The sequence below is a fragment of the Lissotriton vulgaris genome, chromosome 7 (assembly GCF_964263255.1).
Source record: "Lissotriton vulgaris chromosome 7, aLisVul1.2, whole genome shotgun sequence".
NCBI lineage: Eukaryota > Metazoa > Chordata > Amphibia > Caudata > Salamandridae > Lissotriton > Lissotriton vulgaris.
In genome coordinates this window covers 140,456,795-140,477,851 of record NC_141695.1, presented here as the reverse complement: position 1 = coordinate 140,477,851, position 21,057 = coordinate 140,456,795, and positions in this window count along the sequence as shown.

The window sequence follows — 21,057 nt, the reverse complement described above, 5'->3', positions numbered from 1 at the left end:
GGTAGGGATGAGTGGTTGAGTCAGGACCAGAGTATCCCCATTTCCTCTAGTTCCATCTTCCCTATGATTTGTTTGCTCTATTTTATCTATTACCTTGTTTGGCAGTTCCCCCAAGCATTCATTAGTATTCAACAAGAGGCCCTCAAGCTTATTAACCTTATCTGTAAGATGGTCAATCTTAGATAAGAGTGGCTTTATTATGCCCCTCATTTTTTGATCAAACATTCCCAATAGTTTCTTAATATTGGCTTCATCCCATAGCATAGTGCCTTCGTCCTCACCCCCTGTGTCCTCTGCACTATTTTTCCGAGGTGGAGTTGTGGGTCTATTCTTACTAGAACGAAGTCCACCGTGCCTGGGTTGGCCCTTAGTGGGCCCTTTGGTCACCCTGGGCGCAGGGAAAGGTACCGGAGTTAAGGTGTTATCCTCCACAATTTGTAGGTCCGGGTCAACACCAGCTTGAACAACCTCATCAGTATTACTAGAAGTGGTAGGTGGAGTCACATTATCAGCGGGGCTCTCAGTCATGTTTTGGGAGAGCACCAATGTTTCACTAATATTTTCTGAATCAATGAGGTTAGTTCGAGATAGTTCGATTGGATTGGTGCTAGAGGTTGGGCTCAGTCCCAGAGAGGACCTTCTATCGTTATTAATCTTGGTGACCACTTGAAATAAGTAATTATCTATTGTGTTTGCAGGTAGTGTACCTTGTTTTTGTTTAGACATACTGGTAACAACTATGGATACACACAATGACCCAAGATGTACAACAAGCCTATGTTCCAGGAGCTGCTACTATCAAAAGTGTATGAAACCTCCCCTTATATCCTTCAGTAATTACTGAGCTGTCATGAACTACCGTTAATAACGGATTAACTCACAAGTATTTTTGACAGCGTTCTTGGCCCAGTCCAGTCTCTGCCAGTCGCGGACTGTTGCAGACTGTCCCGCCCTTGTCCCGGGCTTCTCCTGGTCGCTCCCGGGGAGGGGCAGGCGGGGAGAGCAGCCCAGGTGCAGTTGACCCGGCCGCCGGTGCTTCTGGGACAGGTAGTCCCTAGCCGGCCTAGCACTCTGCTCGCAGCCCTGCCTTACCCTCGGCAAACCCCAGGAGCAATCACACAGGAGTCCAGGTAGTTGAGCTGGCAATCCAGCGAAGCGGGACCCGCGCAGCAGGTTCCGCGAGAAGTGGCGGATTAAAACACAAGCCTCGCAGCCCAGCGTCCTCTCAGAGCAGTCTCAGCAAAGCGTCCCAACGAAGCATGAACTGCACAGGTTTTAAACCAGATGGGGAGGGGCAGGCGGGGAGAGCAGCCCAGGTGCAGTTGATCCGGCCGCCGGTGCTTTTGGGACAGGTAGTCCCTGGCCGGCGCTAGCACTCTGCTCGCAGCCCTGCCTTACCCTCGGCACACCCCAGGAGCAATCACACAGGAGTCCAGGTAGTTGAGCTGGCAATCCAGCGAAGCGGGACCCGCGCAGCGGGTTCTGCGAGAAGTGGCGGATTAAAACACAAGCCTCGCAGCCCAGCGTCCTCTCAGAGCAGTCTCAGCAAAGCGTCCCAACGAAGCATGAACTGCACAGGTTTTAAACCAGATGGGGAGGGGCAGGCGGGGAGAGCAGCCCAGGTGCAGTTGATCCGGCCGCCGGTGCTTCTGGGACAGGTAGTCCCTGGCCGGCGCTAGCACTCTGCTCGCAGCCCTGCCTTACCCTCGGCAAACCCCAGGAGCAATCACACAGGAGTCCAGGTAGTTGAGCTGGCAATCCAGCGAAGCGGGACCCGCGCAGCGGGTTCCGCGAGAAGTGGCGGATTAAAACACAAGCCTCGCAGCCCAGCGTCCTCTCAGAGCAGTCTCAGCAAAGCGTCCCAACGAAGCATGAACTGCACAGGTTTTGAACCAGATGGGGAGGGGCAGGCAGGGAGAGCAGCCCAGGTGCAGTTGATCCGGCCGCCGGTGCTTCTGGGACAGGTAGTCCCTGGCCGGCGCTAGCACTCTGCTCGCAGCCCTGCCTTACCCTCAGCAAACCCCAGGAGCAATCACACAGAAGTCCAGGTAGTTGAGCTGGCAATCCAGCGAAGCGGGACCCACGCAGCGGGTTCCGCAAGAAGTGGCGGATTAAAACACAAGCCTCGCAGCCCAGCGTCCTCACAGAGCAGTCTCAGCAAAGCGTCCCCAGACAATATCCAAACTAGGTGTTCACTGCTGTGGAAGCAGATTTTTGAAATTGCAATATGTTGGGCATGAAAAGCTTGTTTGACTGTCACTTTGTCTTTTTGGTACCCTGAATTATTTTCCACCTTGCCGGTCTTCACTGACCCGATCCTCATTCCAACCCCATTTTACTCTTCATGCAATACCCCATAGGTTGTGTGTATATGTTTAAGCTATGCTCTAGTAACTCCTGTTACTGTATAACACAGTTTTTTCCCCTATGTTATACTAGGCTCTTGTAACTGATCGCTAATCCTCAAATAAAGTGCTCCGATACCTCCGAGTCTAGCTAGCGCTATATAAAACTCTGCAAGTAAATAAATAAATAAATAAATACTTTAGCTAATCTAGGTCAATTTAGCTTTTGTTGTCTATCATCGATGCAACATTACTGTTCACCAAGTGACCTTTTTCACTTTTCATTCTCTGCTATGATAAACAACTTTACCTTTCCAAGAACAAGTTAAGTGACCCAGACTGAATAATATACTCTGAAACATGGTCGAAGTGGGCGGGATCGGAAGGGCACGGAGTGCCCCTACTTTTAAAATGTATTACAGTCTGTTCCCCTAATTCTTTTTATTAAAAAAGCGCCCCAGGACTGCAGGAATGGTCCATGTTAAAATGATAGCTTATTCATTTAGCTGTGTCCCCTGTGTGGTGCACATTGAGGAAGGCCTATGCAGTGCCCTCGACCTCCTCCCCCTTCCCAATTATATCTGAACAAATCAGAAGAAATGAATACAGTATATTTCAAAAAAACTTCTTCTTTATTTTCTTCTTTCCAGTCACTCAGTACTTTTCCTTCTTTTTTGCTTTGCCAACACGTGTTTCTTCCTAACTTTATAGAGTTTATGGACTTCGTCAGGGCTAAAGACAAATTAAACAATTATAAAATTACTAAAATTCATAAAAGTTTACATAATACAGTATCATAAATACAATACTATAACAAAAAATCTAAAAGATAATCATTTTTGCGTTGTGATTAGAAGTCTTTCATGATGGAACGTGCTCCTATCAACCGCAACAAAGACAATTAACAGTTCATACATATGTAATGCTCACATTTGGAGCCATTACTATTGAAGCAAATATCTATATAAAAGATTTATTTACAAAAGGACCTTATTTACAATTTCTATCGTCATAAATCCTTTTCTCATATTTACAAACTAAAAGGTCATGGTTTCATGATTTCATAGGAAGATCATTGAAAAAGTTCTCAAAAGAGAGGAAATGATGTCAACATATGTGTAACATTCTGTATTTCTCTTACGATACATGGCCAAGAATTAGGCAATCTCAAATTCTACTCTCTATAAACATATATTTGATGCTAGACTCACCGAATAAATATCTTTTATCTATGATATTGGCGAAACCTCGGGTGATCAAACCTTGAATTTTCCTAAGGAATATATATAATATTTTCAGTATCAAGCATATACATCCATTAATCATTATTTCAATAACCCAGACTTACTTCACCTATTGGTTTATAACTATCTCTTTTCCCAGGGTATATTGAGAATAACTCAATACTACCCTTATTATAACTTACACATAGTAGTGCAAAATATTTTATGTTGGATATTAGAAAACAGGAGGTGCAAAATTTCTTACTGATACCCGTTGTGAACTTAAGTTTCCTTATACCTCATTTTATTTCTTAGGTATCCTGTAGTCAAAGTTATATATATAAACCAGGATTTCACTGTATTAGCTTGTAATCACACCTTTTAATAAAGGGCTACTATAAGTTACTTCAGCTAACACACCCGTATTAGACGGGTTTCAACACTGAGAAATCAGGTGTCCTGAGATCAAAATACCGTTCAGGTGGTTATCTAGGGTTGTATTTATAAACCGGGATATCTCAGTATTAACATTGGACCACACTTATTAATAAAGGACCCCTCTAAGTTAGTTCAGCTGACATGCTCGTATTAAGCGGATTTCAGCACAAATAGACGAACATTAGCATTGAATCACACCTATCAATAAAGGGCCCCTCTAAGTTACTTCAGCTGAATGCCCTTATTAAGCGGATTTCAGCACAAATAAACGAACAACTAACTCCCCGTTGTAAACAGGTTTCAAAAGTATTACAAAATTCAAAGTTAACATTTTATATCTCCTGCCCCTCGCACAATAACAGTAAAATTGTAACTACAGAGAGCAAGTTTAAAACAGGTAATACCTCCGTTATTTATGAAATCCACAAAGTTCCACATTCTCTCATGTTTCAGAATCTCAAAGTCGAATTGTCACCTTTCCTTATATTTTCTACAAAGAAGAGTTCATATTAGAACTAAAGCAATATTAACTGCCTAATGACAAAGATATTATATTCTCCTTCTAAATCTTACCAGATAAATTGTGAGAAACCTCGGTATATGGGAATCTTGGCGTACTCGGCGTCTAGCGTCGTCGCCATCTTTGTTAGGGTTATTTATACTATGGAACTATTACGAAAGGGAGAAGGGGGCTAACTATTTTCAAAAATCAAATTATTAAACGATATAACACAATCGAGCTATTTTACCACTGAGTTTTAAGCTTTATTTAAAATATCGCCCGTCATTGTCATATATTTAATTTATATATTATATATTGTATCGAATATGTAATTTCGATTATTGGTATTCCCATTCCATATATGTATTATTTTAATACATAAAATAAAAGAATAGCGTTTAGTTAAGGTGTAATATTCACCTCAGTCGATATCAACATATATTCAGATCTGTGTAATCTGTTTAGAGCTACAGTCATATCGTATCTTTTGGGGCGCCATTTAAAGCTTCGGTCATATCGTATCTATTGAGGGCGCCATCTTAACGTGGCTATGGATCTCAAGGAAATACATTTTATGTCATATGAAATTATCTAAATATCTGTATCCTCTAATCTGGACTTCCTATTTAATGTATTTTCGAAAGGTAACTAATATTAGTAGTCAATTATATTTACTCCACATACAGTTGTATACATCTTATATTTTATATATTATCAATCTATTCCCTATTAAAACTCTTTTATTTTATAAATAATCGATCTATTCCCTATTACTAACTACTATCTTGTTAACTATTTAAAAAGCACTATTAATTATATCATTCCGTCGCTCTGTGGAGTTATGAGACTAAGTAATCTAGTGCGTTTCATGGGTGACATACCTCAATATTCAGTAACAATAAATTGACAATTACCATTTTCAATTTCATTGCTCTTTGTGCCATACTCTATATAAATGTTCCCACTCTTTAAAAGGAATTTTTTTTACTTTCTCTCCCCACTCGATATTCCGAAAGTCATATATATATTTATTCCCTCTAGTCAAGCTAGTTACAGTCTAATATCAATATTGTTTTGAGATTGCGAAAATATGTACCCAGGAGGAATTACTTTTATAATAATTCTCAGTAAAGAAGTTGAGGTGAGGGCATGTTATCTCTGTATCCTGTTAACTCCTCATTAGTGCATCTATTATTAACCCATTCATTCCACATTGGGGTAGCTCATCACCCCAAGAAATATTGCATTTCATCATCAATGTTAATCCCGTGTGTAACTGCCCGCAATCTAATGATCCAACGTACTTCAGCCTGTCTCACTTCAAGCTCTCTATTCTCTCCTTTTATGTTGGATGGGATAATCTCCAATCCATGAAATGAGAAGCTTTTATTGGGACAATTTAATGCATGCAGTCCTATGGGGTATTTCTGGTCCATATTTTTAAAAGCTCTATAATGTTCCGCTATACGTTCTTTCATACTTCTTATAGTGCTCCCTATCACAATGCATAAGGTATTGCAAGATTTGGAATATAATACTAATGAAACAATAGATAGTGGTCTAAGATCAAAATCCAAATGGACACCACAATTGAGTAATGGGAATAGCATTGATGCATTTTACAGAGTGGTCCTTAATGATCTGGATAAAGTGGAAGGCAAAGTTAATGATGTAAGAACTATGAGACACATGGATAATTTAACCATTGGTGAACACAAAGCGTTGAAATTACTAACATCTAATGAAGAAATAGTAATAAAGAGAGCTGATAAAGGGGGAAACATAATAATTCTGGATAGAAAATATTATGAGGAAGAAATACTAGGGCAATTAGGTATGGTAGAGTTTTATAGAAAACTCCCTAACAACCCCATTTTTAAGATAACTAAACTTATCAATGACAATTGGAAATTCTGGTATTCGGCTGGATTACTTAATGAGGATAAATTTAAATACTTGACAGTGGATAAACCTAATTTTCCCTGTCTATATTGTCTGCCTAAAATCCACAAAAACGCCACTAGACCACCGGGGAGACCTATAGTATCTGGGGTGGGAGGACCAACAGAAAAAATATCAGAATTTGTGGACACTTATCTTCAACCTTATGTAGCCAACCTGCCATCTACAATACTAGACACCAAACATATACTAAATATTATTGAGGATATATCCTGGGAGGACACCATGTTATTGAGAACAATAGATGTGGTTGCTTTATATACAAATATACCACATGAATTAGGATTAGAAGCCCTAAGATATTACCTCTATAAAAGACCAGTGGAATTGCTAGATCACTCCAATATGTTGGTGGATTTGGCGAGGATTATTCTGGAACAAAATGTGTTCATGTTTAAAAAAGATTGGTCTCAACAAATATGTGGCTCGGCAATGGGCTCCAGGTTTGCGCCGTCCTTGGCCTGTCTCTTTATGGGACGTTTTGAGGCGGTGCATATCTGGGGCCATCCAGGAGTGATTTGGCAAGAATACATTATGTATTATGGTAGATATATAGACGATTGTCTTTTGATATGGACAGGAGGAGTGGATAAACTAAAAGAGTATTTTGACTTCCTCAATAATAATACCTTTAATATCAAATTCACCATGGATTATAATGCAAAAACTTTGGTTTTCTTGGACGTGGAATTATTTGTAGAGGGTGATAAGTTATTAAGTAAAATGCATAGAAAGGAAACCTCATGTAACTCTTTGTTACATGCGGAAAGTGCTCACCCTAGAACACAAATAAATGCAATTCCCTACGGTGAATTCTATAGAGCAAGGAGGAATTGTGCTAAAGATTCTGACTTTATGGATACATTGAACGATATGGAAAAGAGATTTCTATTTAGGGGTTATGATTCACAAGTACTTGGGAAAGCTAAAAATCGAGTAAAACAGTTAAGGAGGTTAGATACTTTACAAACTAGGATTAAGGATCCGAATAAAATAATCCCTGTTAAACACATTACGGCGTATCACCCATGGTCCAATAAAATATATGGTATCCTAAAACGTCACTGGCATCTCTTAACTTCTAATACATTATTACAGAAGTATATATCTAAAAATCCTGGTATAACATATAGAAAAGGTAGAACTTTGGGTAACATTACTAGCCCTAGTTACCTAAGAGATAAGATATCAAAACCAACCTGGCTACACAAACATAACATTGGCTCATTTAATTGCAATAATTGCAGCCTGTGCAGAATGGCATTTACAGATAAAAAGGAATTTGCATATAATGGATACAAAAAATATTATATAAGACAACATATAGACTGTACAACAAAATATGTAGTATATATAATAATATGCAAATGCCAGCAGATCTATATAGGGAGCACTACAAGAAGTATGAAAGAACGTATAGCGGAACATTATAGAGCTTTTAAAAATATGGACCAGAAATACCCCATAGGACTGCATGCATTAAATTGTCCCAATAAAAGCTTCTCATTTCATGGATTGGAGAGTATCCCATCCAACATAAGAGGAGGGAATAGAGAGCTTAAAGTGAGACAGGCTGAAGTACGTTGGATCATTAGATTGCGGGCAGTTACACACGGGATTAACATTGATGATGAAATGCAATATTTCTTGGGGTGATGAGATACCCCAATGTGGAATGAATGGGTTAATAAGAGATGCACCAATGAGGAGTTAACAGGATACAGAGATAACATGCCCTCACCTCAACTTCTTTACTGAGAATTATTATAAAAGTAATTCCTCCTGGGTACATATTTTCGCAATCTCAAAACAATATTGATATTAGACTGTAACTAGCTTGACTAGAGGGAATAAATATATATATGACCTTCGGAATATCGAGTGGGGAGAGAAAGTAAAAAAAAATCCTTTTAAAGAGTGGGAACATTTATATAGAGTATAGCACAAAGAGCAATGAAATTGAAAATGGTAATTGTCAATTTATTGTTACTGAATATTGAGGTATGTCACCCATGAAACGCACTAGATTACTTAGTCTCATAACTCCACAGAGCGACGGAATGATATAATTAATAGTGCTTTTTAAATAGTTAACAAGATAGTAGTTAGTAATAGGGAATAGATCGATTATTTATAAAATAAAAGAGTTTTAATAGGGAATAGATTGATAATATATAAAATATAAGATGTATACAACTGTATGTGGAGTAAATATAATTGACTACTAATATTAGTTACCTTTCGGAAATACATTAAATAGGAAGTCCAGATTAGAGGATACAGATATTTAGATAATTTCATATGACATAAAATGTATTTCCTTGAGATCCATAGCCACGTTAAGATGGCGCCCTCAATAGATACGATATGACCGAAGCTTTAAATGGCGCCCCAATAGATACGATATGACTGTAGCTTTAAACAGATTACACAGATCTGAATATATGTTGATATCGACTGAGGTGAATATTACACCTTAACTAAACGCTATTCTTTTATTTTATGTATTAAAATAATACATATATGGAATGGGAATACCAATAATCGAAATTACATATTCGATACAATATATACTATATAAATTAAATATATGACAATGACGGGCGATATTTTAAATAAAGCTTAAAACTCAGTGGTAAAATAGCTCGATTGTGTTATATCGTTTAATACTTTGATTTTTGAAAATAGTTAGTCCCCTTCTCCCTTTCGTAATAGTGCCATAGTATAAATAACCCTAACAAAGATGGCGACGACGCTAGACGCCGAGTACGCCAAGATTCCCATATACCGAGGTTTCTCACGATTTATCTGGTAAGATTTAGAAGGAGAATATAATTACTTTGTCATTAGGCAGTTAATATTACTTTAGTTCTAATATGAACTCTTCTTTGTAGAAAATATAAGGAAAGGTGACAATTCGACTTTGAAATTCTGAAACATGAGAGAATGTGGAACTTTGTGGATTTCATAAATAACGGAGGCATTACCTGTTTTAAACTTGCTCTCTGTAGTTACAATTTTAATGTTATTGTGCGAGGGGCAGGAGATATAAAATGTTAACTTTGAATTTTGTAATACTTTTGAAACCTGTTTACAACGGGGAGTTAGTTGTTCGTTTATTTGTGCTGAAATCCGCTTAATAAGGGCATTCAGCTGAAGTAACTTAGAGGGGCCCTTTATTGATAGGTGTGATTCAATGCTAATGTTCGTCTATTTGTGCTGAAATCCGCTTAATACGGGCATGTCAGCTGAAGTAACTTAGAGGGGTCCTTTATTAATAAGTGTGGTCCAATGTTAATACTGAGATATCCCAGTTTATAAATACAACCCTAGATAACCACCTGAACGGTATTTTGATCTCAGGACACCTGATTTCTCAGTGTTGAAACCCGTCTAATACGGGTGTGTAAGCTGAAGTAACTTATAGTAGCCCTTTATTAAAAGGTGTGATTCCAAGCTAATACAGTGAAATCCTGGTTTATATATATAACTTTGACTACAGGATACCTAAGAAATAAAATGAGGTATAAGGAAACTTAAGTTCACAACGGGTATCACTAAGAAATTTTGCACCTCCTGTTTTCTAATATCTAACATAAAATATTTTGCACTACTATGTGTAAGTTATAATAAGGGTAGTATTGAGTTATTCTCAATATACCCTGGGAAAAGAGATAGTTATAAACCAATAGGTGAAGTAAGTCTGGGTTATTGAAATAATGATTAATGGATGTATATGCTTGATACTGAAAATATTATATATATTCCTTAGGAAAATTCAAGGTTTGATCACCAGAAGTTTCGCCAATATCAGAGATAAAAGATATTTATTCGGTGAGTCTAGCATCAAATATATGTTTATAGAGAGTGAATTTGAGATTGCCTAATTTTTAGCCATGTATAGTAAGAGAAATACAGAATGTTACACATATGTTGACATCATTTCCTCTCTTTTGAGAACTTTTTCAATGATCTTCCTATGAAATCATGAAACCATGACCTTTTAGTTTGTAAATATGAGAAAAGGATTTATGACGATAGAAATTGTAAATAAGGTCCTTTTGTAAATAAATCTTTTATATAGATATTTGCTTCAATAGTAATGGCTCCAAATGTGAGCATTACATATGTATGAACTATTAATTGTCTTTGTTGCGGTTGATAGGAGCACGTTCCATCATGAAAGACTTCTAATCACAACGCAAAAATGATTATCTTTTAGATTTTTTGTTATAGTATTGTATTTATGATACTGTATTATGTAAACTTTTATGAATTTTAGTAATTTTATAATTGTTTAATTTGTCTTTAGCCCTGACGAAGTCCATAAACTGTATAAAGTTAGGACGAAACACGTGTTGGCAAAGCAAAAAAGAAGGAAAAGTACTGAGTGACTGGAAAGAAGAAAATAAAGAAGTTTTTTTGAAATATACTGGATTCATTTCTTCTGATTTGTTCAGATATTATTTGGATGCTTTTTTTGTGTGGATTAATTCTAAGATAATGCTTTAGTAACTGCTCAGGAAGAGAATTGTGTTATGTTCATTATATAGATAGATTTATTTGTCTATTTTTACAGTTGTGGCAGGGACTGTATCTCAGCCTTTGAGCAATACTAAGCCTGATTAAATATCCATTGAATAATAACACTATAAGCGCAAAGAACCCCTCTTGCCGTTCGATAAAATAATGTCCTCCCCCTTCCCCTCTGTATCTGGGGACAGGAGCCTGAAAAACAACACTGAAAGAGCCGTCAGTGGGAAAACTGCTACCTCTGATGGCTCTGGTGCTGCAGTGATTTACAGATCATTTACTGCTGACACTACCTGGATGCCCCTACTGTGACCAATACAATGGTCACATCAGGAAGCTTTGGTGTCCCCACCCTTGACCTCATGTGCCCTTTATTTTCGGGCTCACCAAGACTGACGGACACCACCTCCTGAAAAAGAAGAAACAGGTTCAGTGAGAAATCCCTGGCTGGCTGCAAATCTGTTCTCCAATCAGCCAGAACTGGAAAATGGGAGGAAGGTGGCTGCTGTAGAAGAGGCCCTCAGCAGACCCAGCCCCACCAGCCTCTCCTGGAAATTGTTCTGCATGCCTACCCAGAGGTACCCAGGCCCTTCTTTACAGAGCTGCTTTTTTCTCTGCACTGGGGCTTGCAACAGGAGCCTGGACTGCCTCTGAACTACACGCTCGCTCGTAAATAAACATCAATTAAGTTGGAAAAATGAAAAAATACAGTGGTACATTTTTTTTAACAAATGTTAAATGTCTTAATCAGCTGTTTTTTCTTATGTTATTTTATTTAATGTGTCTTATGTTATTTTATTTAATATGTAAGGCTGCTCTGTCTGTGTTCCTGGATGTGGTATTTTATAAACATACTGTTGAATTTAAAAAAAAAATAATATTGCATATTAGCAGCACAAGTTATGTGACCCCCCAGCACTAGAGCTCCTTTCGGACCCCATCCAGGGTCAGGCTGTGAAAACAAATAGGCCCTGGCACCAAGGTCAGACTGTCCATACCAGACATGGGACGAGAGGCTGGAGGGGTGGGAGGCTGGTTTTGGTAACTGGGGACCGATTTTGCTGCAGTGCTGCAAAATTGTCCCCCAGTAACAAAACAAGTGAATGACAGTTGCACAGGAGAAGAGGATAATACAACAGCTCTTTGCTTGTGTACCTGGCAAGGCCGGTCCAGGCTCTTGATGTGAAGGACACAGTCTCCATTTTTAGTTAGTAGCGAGGAATCAGAGCATGAAGCATCGATGTCAGTGGTTGAATGGAGGCTTTAGGAAAGACGGTAAGTAGTACAACTAGCTCATAAACTAAAATCTTTATACTATACATTACCAACATAACAAAATGATGATTTGATGATAAGAACATACTTCGGTTCCTACTGCTTTAGAATGGGCAGGTTGGAAATATGGGCCAGATGTATGTCGGATTTTTGCAAGCGCAAATGGGTTTTAGACCTGTTTGTGCAAGCAAAAAACCTATGGCCTGTGTATTAACCCTATTTTGCGAGTCGCTAATTAAATGGCAACTCACAAAATAGGGTTAGCGACTCGCTATTAGGAAGGGGCATTCAAAGGTCGTCCCTTCCTAATAGCGAGTCTGAACCCTATGTAAGAATGGTTTGCAACGGCAATTGGTGTTGCAAAACACTTGCAGTCTACCACCCTCTTCAAGAGGGTGGTAAACTATTTGCGCACCCAGGGACTGGGTGCGCAAACTTTTTTCAGAGCAGGCAGTGGTCACAGGGACACACAACAGACAAAAGGGTATTAAGTATACGGGAAGTATTGGCGCTCAGACAGTATTAGCATGCATGTAAAATGAATATTACAACAGTCACTGGTGCTGGCAGGGAGGGGAGACCCCAAGAACCCCTCAATTTAAATGTGAGAATTCACATCTAAGAATTAAGAAACAAAATCCCGCGCACACAGATTAAGTACAAACAGCAACAAATGTCCAACGTAGGTTCTTTGATGTATATCTCCTTTTATTAGATCGTCACACCAATGGAAATTCACAGCCAGCCGACACGTGTTTCGTTATAGGTCTATACAATTGCAGACACTATAACTCTTCAGGGCTCAATGGCTGGATCTTTATCTGTAAGGGCCCTAGTCCAGTGATAATTCCAACCCGGCAGGGTAACCTATTAGTAGGAGTATGACGATGTAGTGGTTCCGTAGAATTTTCAAATCACAATGTAAAGGGGAGACGCCATAATTCAGCACATCTGTGCCATCAAAAAATCCATGATCCAAATCGTAGAGTAAAAGAAATTCTTCAAGGTACACCACATGGGTACGTGTGGTGTCCAAGTTCTGGGTAGAATCACCCTCGATGTAACTCGCGTCCCCGACCCGGAAGTGGAACCACTACATGCCCTTAAAAATGGGGGGAAAAAAGTTTCATTTTTTTATTTTAAATGCATCCTGTTTTCCTTTAAGGAAAACGGGCTGCATTTGAATAAAAAACTGTTTTATTTAAAAGCAGTCCCAGACATGGAGGTCTGCTGACCCAGCAGGCCAATGAGGGTGCAAATTGAAACAATCTCATTATTATGCATGAGGCATGCAATTTGCGACCCCATTGGGAATCTCAAACAGTGTCTCAGACACTGTTATACATTGGCAATAGCGACTCTGCAATAGTGAATCACAATTTAGCACAATTTGTGAGTCACATTTGAACAATGGTCGTACATCCGGTCCTTAGTGTCCAACAGGTCTAAAGAGGCTGGCAGACGTCTTGGAGAAACTATAGGAAAAATGATTTTCAGAATGAACATCTTGACTGACTGTTATGGAAGGATGATGTTTACTCCTGTCAAGTCCAAATTTAGATGAATGTCCCATTAGGGTTTCTGAACCAGAAACATTTTGAGTAACAGCAACGGCAGGCGTGTAACACAGGCCCCAGCAGCCCGTGCTGTGCAAGGGCCCCCAAGCTCCAGGGGGCCCCCTCAGCTAAATCTTTTCTCCTAGTACTCACACAAAAGAACCTTTGAGAAACAAATACTGAATGCTTGCAATCAGACACTGCCAATGCAGGGGACAATAAGAGAGAGTAGCAGGAATAAAAAAATCCTTTGGAGTCTTCAAAAATTAAATGTGGTAATTATGCCTCATTATCTGCAGTACCAAAGAGCTTGCTATTGTAGTTTGCCAGATTGTAAAGAAATCTAGGAGCCTGCCTTCCACTTTCACAGTGTAGTCATAATCTGTAGGAGCAGCGGTAGAGATGATGGGCTAGGGATAGGATATGTCAGAAGAGGGACCTCCACAGCCACGGCCCCCGCCTCAAAAGACCTGGCCAGTTTAAAGGCACTTTCTATATAGCAATTTCTGGCCTCACCAACTGTGTATCAGAAATGCCTAACAAGGACAGAGGAACTTCAACTTAAGTGTTTAAGATGGATACCACTATTTGCAAGTCATGTGCGAAATCCTGTGGCACCATACAACATCTAGTCTTTTCTCAGCTTTACTCTGATGTTTAGTGTAGTATGTCCTTCTGAAATGCAAAACAGCAACCCAGACTCCATGGGCCTCTCAGTCCTATTCTGCTTCTGAAGATGTACATGTTTATAGGATTCAGAGTAAAATACCCAGCACATCCTGCCCTCAATCCTGCCAAGAAGGTCAGATACTTGCCAAAACAAAAGCTATCAGAAAGCTGACTTGTCTTTTGACACTTGTGGAGCTGTGTTCACTGTATGGGGACATGAGCACACCCTGAACTCAACACTATTGATTAGTATCAGCTGCCTTGAAAGGGTAAGGACTCGGGACTGAAGGACTTCTGTAAGATTCCTCATCTCTTGATTCCTCTAACCCTGGCCTCTGCCATTCCCATGCTTCCCATCTAAGTTGTCATAATATCACTTTTCCTGAATGAGTCATTGATTCTATGGACTGAGTGAGCCCTTCCCATGTTGGTTCTAATTTTTGGGTATGTAGAGTTGTCCTTCCCACATTGTGATTTATGCTGCAGAAATCCAATTGCGAGAAGAAGTCAATGTGCCCACTTCTACAACTGCCACCAAAACTATACAGCATTGATGCATTGAATGACCTGTATAAATAACATTTTGCTCAATAAAGCATATTACTGATACAATGAGCTTGTGTCACGATTTGCTGTATTTTGTTATGTTATTTGTATTTGTAAAGTGCACTATCACTGCAGGGGTATCTTGGTGCTGAGCAGATATGTGTGCCTAGCCTTACATATGGTAGGTTGGTTAATTGAAATGCAATGTCTTCAGCTTCTTGCAGAATTCAAAGAAGAGAGGAGAAGGCTGTGATGTGGTGAGGAAGATCATTCCATGCCTTTGGAGCAATGTAAGAGAATGCTTGTCCTCCTGATCTGGTTCTGTGTAGTCATGGGATATTGGCAAGTAGGAGTCCTGCTGTGCGGAGGTGTTGGATGACTGGTGAAAGGAGATGTGACTATTTAGGTAGGTGGTGCCTGAGTTGTGGAGCTCCTTGAATGTAAGTATTAAGAGTTAACATTGAGCTCGTTTGTGTATTGGAAGCCAGTATAGTTCCCTGAGGTGTGGTGTATTATGAGTTCTGTGTGGGAGGTTAAGGACCGCTCTGGCTGCCGAGTTCTTGATAGACTGTAGTCTTCTAGTGGGTTGCTTGGTGAGCCCGGTGTAGAGGGTGTACCTATGGTTCAACTTGCTAGTGACTGGGGCAAGTGATAGTTTTTCTTGTGTTGTTTGGGGGCCATTTGAAGAGCTTCCGCCGCATCTTGAGGGTGTGGAAGCAAGAAGCAGTGATGGAGTTGACTTATGCAGTCATGGCCAGTTTGCTGTTTATGCTTATTCTGAGGTTCCTGGTGTGGGTTCTGGGTGTCGGTGTGGGTCCGAGTTCAGCCGGCCACAAGTTGGAGTCCCATAGTGAGGGGTTCTTACTGATGATCACTGCTTCTATCTTGTCCATATTGAGCTTGAGACAGTTGGCTTTCATCAAGTTAGCGACTTTATTTATGCTGGTGATAAACTTGGAGGGAGATGGGTCTGGAGTTAGAGAGTGCGGCTGGGTCACCAATTGTTTTCTTTAGCAGGGGCATGACAATGGCATGTTCCCAGGTGTCTGAAAATGTAGCTGAGTCGGTTAGGAAATTTAGGATGGATGTTAGTGCTTCATTGATTGATAGAAGTCCGTTGGTGAAGGTGTGGTAGGGGCAAGGATCAGATGGTGTCGTGAGTGGATGTCCTTATGCTAGCAACGATTTCGACAATGGTGAACGCAGGCCACAAAGTCTGGATCCATTACTCGGCTGTGATGGAAAGTTGAGTTGCTGCGGTAATGGGATCCAGTTAAATTTTGAAGTTGTTGTACATGGAGGTGATTTTGTTACAGAAGAATTCTGAGAGCTTGTTGCAAAGAGTTTGTTGGGGGTGAGTTGCTGGGGACGGAAGGAGGCACAGTCACATTTTTGATGATGGCACATATTTCCTTGCTGCTGTTAGCACTGCTGTCAAAGTGATCTGCAAGAGCTGTGAGCTTGGTGTTCCTTATCTCCTAGTAATAGTGTCTCAGGGCTGGTCTGCAGATGTTTTATCTGTGGTGTCTTGACTTGTTCTCTATTTGTGCTCCAGTTGCCTGCAGTGGCATTTCATTTAACCTGAGTCCCTCTGTGTACCAGCTGGTTTGTGGTCAGGGTTTTGCAATTGGGCTGAACTGGAGGGGAGCCAAGTTGTTGGTGCATACTGTGATCCAGATGTTGGGCTTTTTGATGGCGTTCAGCAAGTTACTGGTGTTCTTGGGCCAATATGTGGATAGTGCAGAGGCCCCCTCTTCTTCTGAGATGTGTTTCCAGCTCCAGTGAATGGTTCCTGTGGAGGTAGGTCTGTGATGGTGTGCGATTGGTATAGTGAATCTGACGAGGGTGTAATCTGTTCAGGTCATAGTTGCTGCCTAGTTGACTGTAATGTTGCTGATTGAGTAGAAATTTGGGTCCAGTAGGTGTCCGACGGTGTGGGTGGATTCAGTAACGTACTGGGTGAGGCCAAGGTTTGCGAGGTTTCCTAGAAGGGTCATAGAGTTTGGGTCAGTATTGTCTTCTTGGAGAAAGTAAAGGTATCCCAGGAGGATGATGGTGCTGGTTTTGATGATGAGGTCTGTGATTAAGTCTGTGATGTCACAGGCGAAGTTGGTCCTGGTTCCAGGAGGTCTGTATACAAAGGTTTCACCCAGGGAGGAATTGGCTGTGATATGAATATTGAATATGAGATGTTCCATGTACATTACAATCATGCAGCCCCAGGTCCTTTACGCAGCTCATATGCTTTGGCTTCAACTCTTGTGCAAAGTCCATTTGCTACTGACCCAAACATAACATTTAATCTCTTGCACATAGTTTTTTGTTACAACATTCCGATCCTTAATCTCCAGCTCCTGTGCATAGCCCCCGACCTGAGACTCTAGCTCATGCACACTGATCAGTTACAAAACTTTAACAGCACACTGATCAGTTACAAAACTTTGACAGACGCAGACATCTCGCTTTCCGTTGCACCTACACACTTCTCCCATCCTTCCACCCTTGCTCCTTCAGGAAACTGCCATGCTGAGACTCTGCCTTCTTCAAACAGCTTTCATCCTGAGACTCAAGTTCCTGCACACAGCTCAGTCACAAGGCTGCACTTGAAGCAAACATGTCATAGTGACCTGTTTATAGACAGAGCTCTACTATAATTCTTGCATACAGATCTCATCCTGAGACTTCAGCTCAGGTAAAGAAGTCCAACACTGAGGCTCCAGGCCCTAAACATAGTTATCTTGCTAGGAGCCCTGCTTTTGCATACAGCTCTAAAACCCTACAACTGCAGTGCCTTTTTCACACAAATATCTTTCTCAGACTGCAACTCCTGAACACAGCTCTCTATCTCAATGCTACAGCTGTGACACAGTTAATGCACAGAGCTCTGTCATAAGGCTTCAACAACTACAAACATCTGGCCTGTGTCTACATTAAGCTACAATCCTGAGACTCCACCTCCTTAACACATATATCATGCCACCTAATGAATACTGCTCTCACTTTGCACCCTGAGACCACAGCTCCTACACACAGCTTACATCCTGAAGAATCTAGCTCCTTCTAGCACCTACCCAAAGCTCCCATGCTGCGGCTTGAGTTTCTGCACACATCTCCTATCAGCTTCTGCACAAACCAACCATCCTGAGACTCTGATTCCTGTACACAGCTCAGTTACAAGACTCCCACTGCTGTACTGCTGCAAATACCTCCCACTGACCGGCTCACTTACACAGCTCCAATTCTGTGACTCAAGGTCAAACACACATCCAATTCCGAGTCTCCTGCTCATGTAGACAGGGCGTAGCCATCAACAGTGCGAGGTCTGACATGTTGGATGGTCACTGAAGGCAAATGTGAATGGCACCATTACTTCGTTATTGCCTCTCTGACACACCACATTACTTTTGAGGCTCCAGCTTTTGTACACACTAAAGCATCCACTCCCAAGATCTGTGTTTGACCTCATGTCCATAGGTTTAAATCCCTGTATGTTTATTCCACCTTTCATCTTTTTTTTAGATCAATAAAAAGTAAACATCAGTTATTTAGCCCCCCTCACCCGCCAAGTGCTGAATGTGCCCTTTATGAATACATGACTCCCATTCTCCGACTCCAGTTCCAGCTGCTTTATGGCAGTCTCTATTAAACACACCTCTTCCTGAGACTGCAGCACCTGTGCACAGTTGTCATTTTGAGACTCCAGCTCCACACACTACTTGGTTACAAGGCTCCAGTTGTTGTAAATAATTCCTATTGATTTGGAGTTACAAATAGCTCCCATCGTGAGATCCTGGCTGCTGCATATTGCTTCCATGGTAAGACTTCAGCTTATGCACATAGCTTGAATCCTAAGATTCCAACTCCTACACCCGAGGGCCCTTAGAAAGTCCAGCTCTTACTACACAGAACTGCCATGGTGCATTCCCTGCTACTGCACATAACTGCCTCTTTCTGAATAGAGGTGGGCGAGCCACAGAAAGCTTGATGCAGTCTCTAGCCAGATGCCCTACTTTGGTTCAGCTCGAGGTCTCTTGGACCCATTAACGCAAAATAAGCCAAACTTTAATGTGCCTACCACCTGTCACTCATACTCTGACCTCTTGCACCAAGATTTTAAGCCAAAGGATTACATTTATATAAATAGGATGAGAAAACCATTCCCATCAAAGGTGTTGAATTGCACAGTGTGTAACCAGAAAAACTTGGATACATTTCAGCTTTCCCACTTGACCGAACTGGGGGATCCTATCAATCAATCAATCAGTGACACTTATATAGCGCGCTAACTACCCGTAGGGTCTCAAGGCGCTGGGGGGGGGGGGGGGGGGCACTACTGCTCGAACAGCCAGGTCTTCAGCTTCTTCCTGAAGGAGAGGTGGTCTTGGGTCAGGCGCAGGTCGGGAGGGAGGGAGTTCCAGGTCTTGGCGGCCAGGTAGGAGAAGGACCTTCCTCCCGTAGTCGCTCTTCGGATGCGGGGGACGGCGGCGAGGGCGTGGTTGGCTGATCGGAGGTGGCGATTGGGAGCGTAGAAGTTGATTCGGCTGTTGAGGTAGCTCGGGCCCTGGTCGTGTAGGGCTTTGTGTGCGTGGGTGAGGAGGCGGAAGGTGATTCTTTTGTTGACGGGGAGCCAGTGGAGGTCTCTCAGATGTCCGGTGATGTGGCTGGTTCGTGGGATGTCGAGGATGAGTCTGGCTGAGGCGTTCTGGATCCGCTGGAGTCTCTTCTGGAGCTTGGCGGTGGTACCGGCGTAGAGGGCGTTGCCGTAGTCCAGTCGGCTGGTGACGAGGGCCTGGGTGACGGTCTTCCTGGTCTCGGAGGGGATCCACCAGAAGATCTTTCGTAGCATGCGTAGGATGTTGAAGCACGCCGAGGAGACGTTGTTGACTTGCCTGGTCATGGAGAGGGAGGAGTCCAGGATGAAGCCCAGGTTGCGTGCATGGTCTGTCGGTTTGGGTGCGGTGCCCAGGGCGGGAGGCCACCAGGAGTCGTTCCAGGCGGAGGGTGAAGAGCCCAGGATGAGGACCTCCGTCTTGTCAGAGTTCAGTTTCAGGCGGCTGGTCGTCATCCACTCAGCTACCTCTTTCATCCCTTCGTGCAGGTTGGCTCTGGCGGAGGCGGGTCGTTGGTCAGGGAGAGGATCAGCTGGGTGTCGTCGGCGTAGGAGATTATGCTGAGGTTGTGTTTGCGTACGATGGCCGCGAGGGGGCTCATGTAGACGTTGAAGAGGGTGGGGCTCAGAGATGACCCTTGAGGGACGCCGCAGATGACTTCGGAGGCCTCTGACTTGTACGGTGGTAGGCGGACTCTCTGTGTTCTTCCGTCGAGGAAGGAGATGATCCATTCCAGCGCCTTGTCCTGGATTCCGACGTTGCTGAGGCGCTGTACTAGGGTGCGGTGGCAGACAGTGTCGAATGCCGCGGAGAGGTCTAGGAGGATGAGGGCCGCTGTTTCTCCATTGTCCATCAGGGCTCGGATGTCATCGGTGGCGGCGATGAGGGCGGTCTCGGTGCTGTGATTGGCTCGGAAGCCTGACTGTGAGGGGTCGAGGGATCCGTTCGTCTCGAGGAAGGCGGCCATCTGCTTGTTGACGGTCTTCTCGATGACTTTGGCTGGAAACGGGAGGAGCGAGATGGGGCGGTAGTTCTTGAGTTCGGTGGGGTCCGCTGTTGGTTTCTTGAGGAGAGCGCTGAGTTCGGCGTGTTTCCAGCTCTCAGGGAAGGTGGCGGTGTCGAAGGAGGTGTTGATGATGTCCCGCAGGTGGGGTGCGATGACAGCGTCGGCCTTGTTGAAGATGTGGTGAGGGCAGGGGTCGGTCGGTGATCCGGAGTATTTTATTTCTCTTTGTCTCCTTTTTCTTTAATGGGTCGTGCTTTCTAGACCTGTTTTAATGTCTCTTGTGCACTTAAAACCAACCCCTGCCTTTGATTTGTTTTTTTTCAGTGTCCTTTAAAAAATCCTTGCTTGTAAGTGGCCAGTCCTGCCTCTTTGTCCCTCTTTTTTCTCTTCTG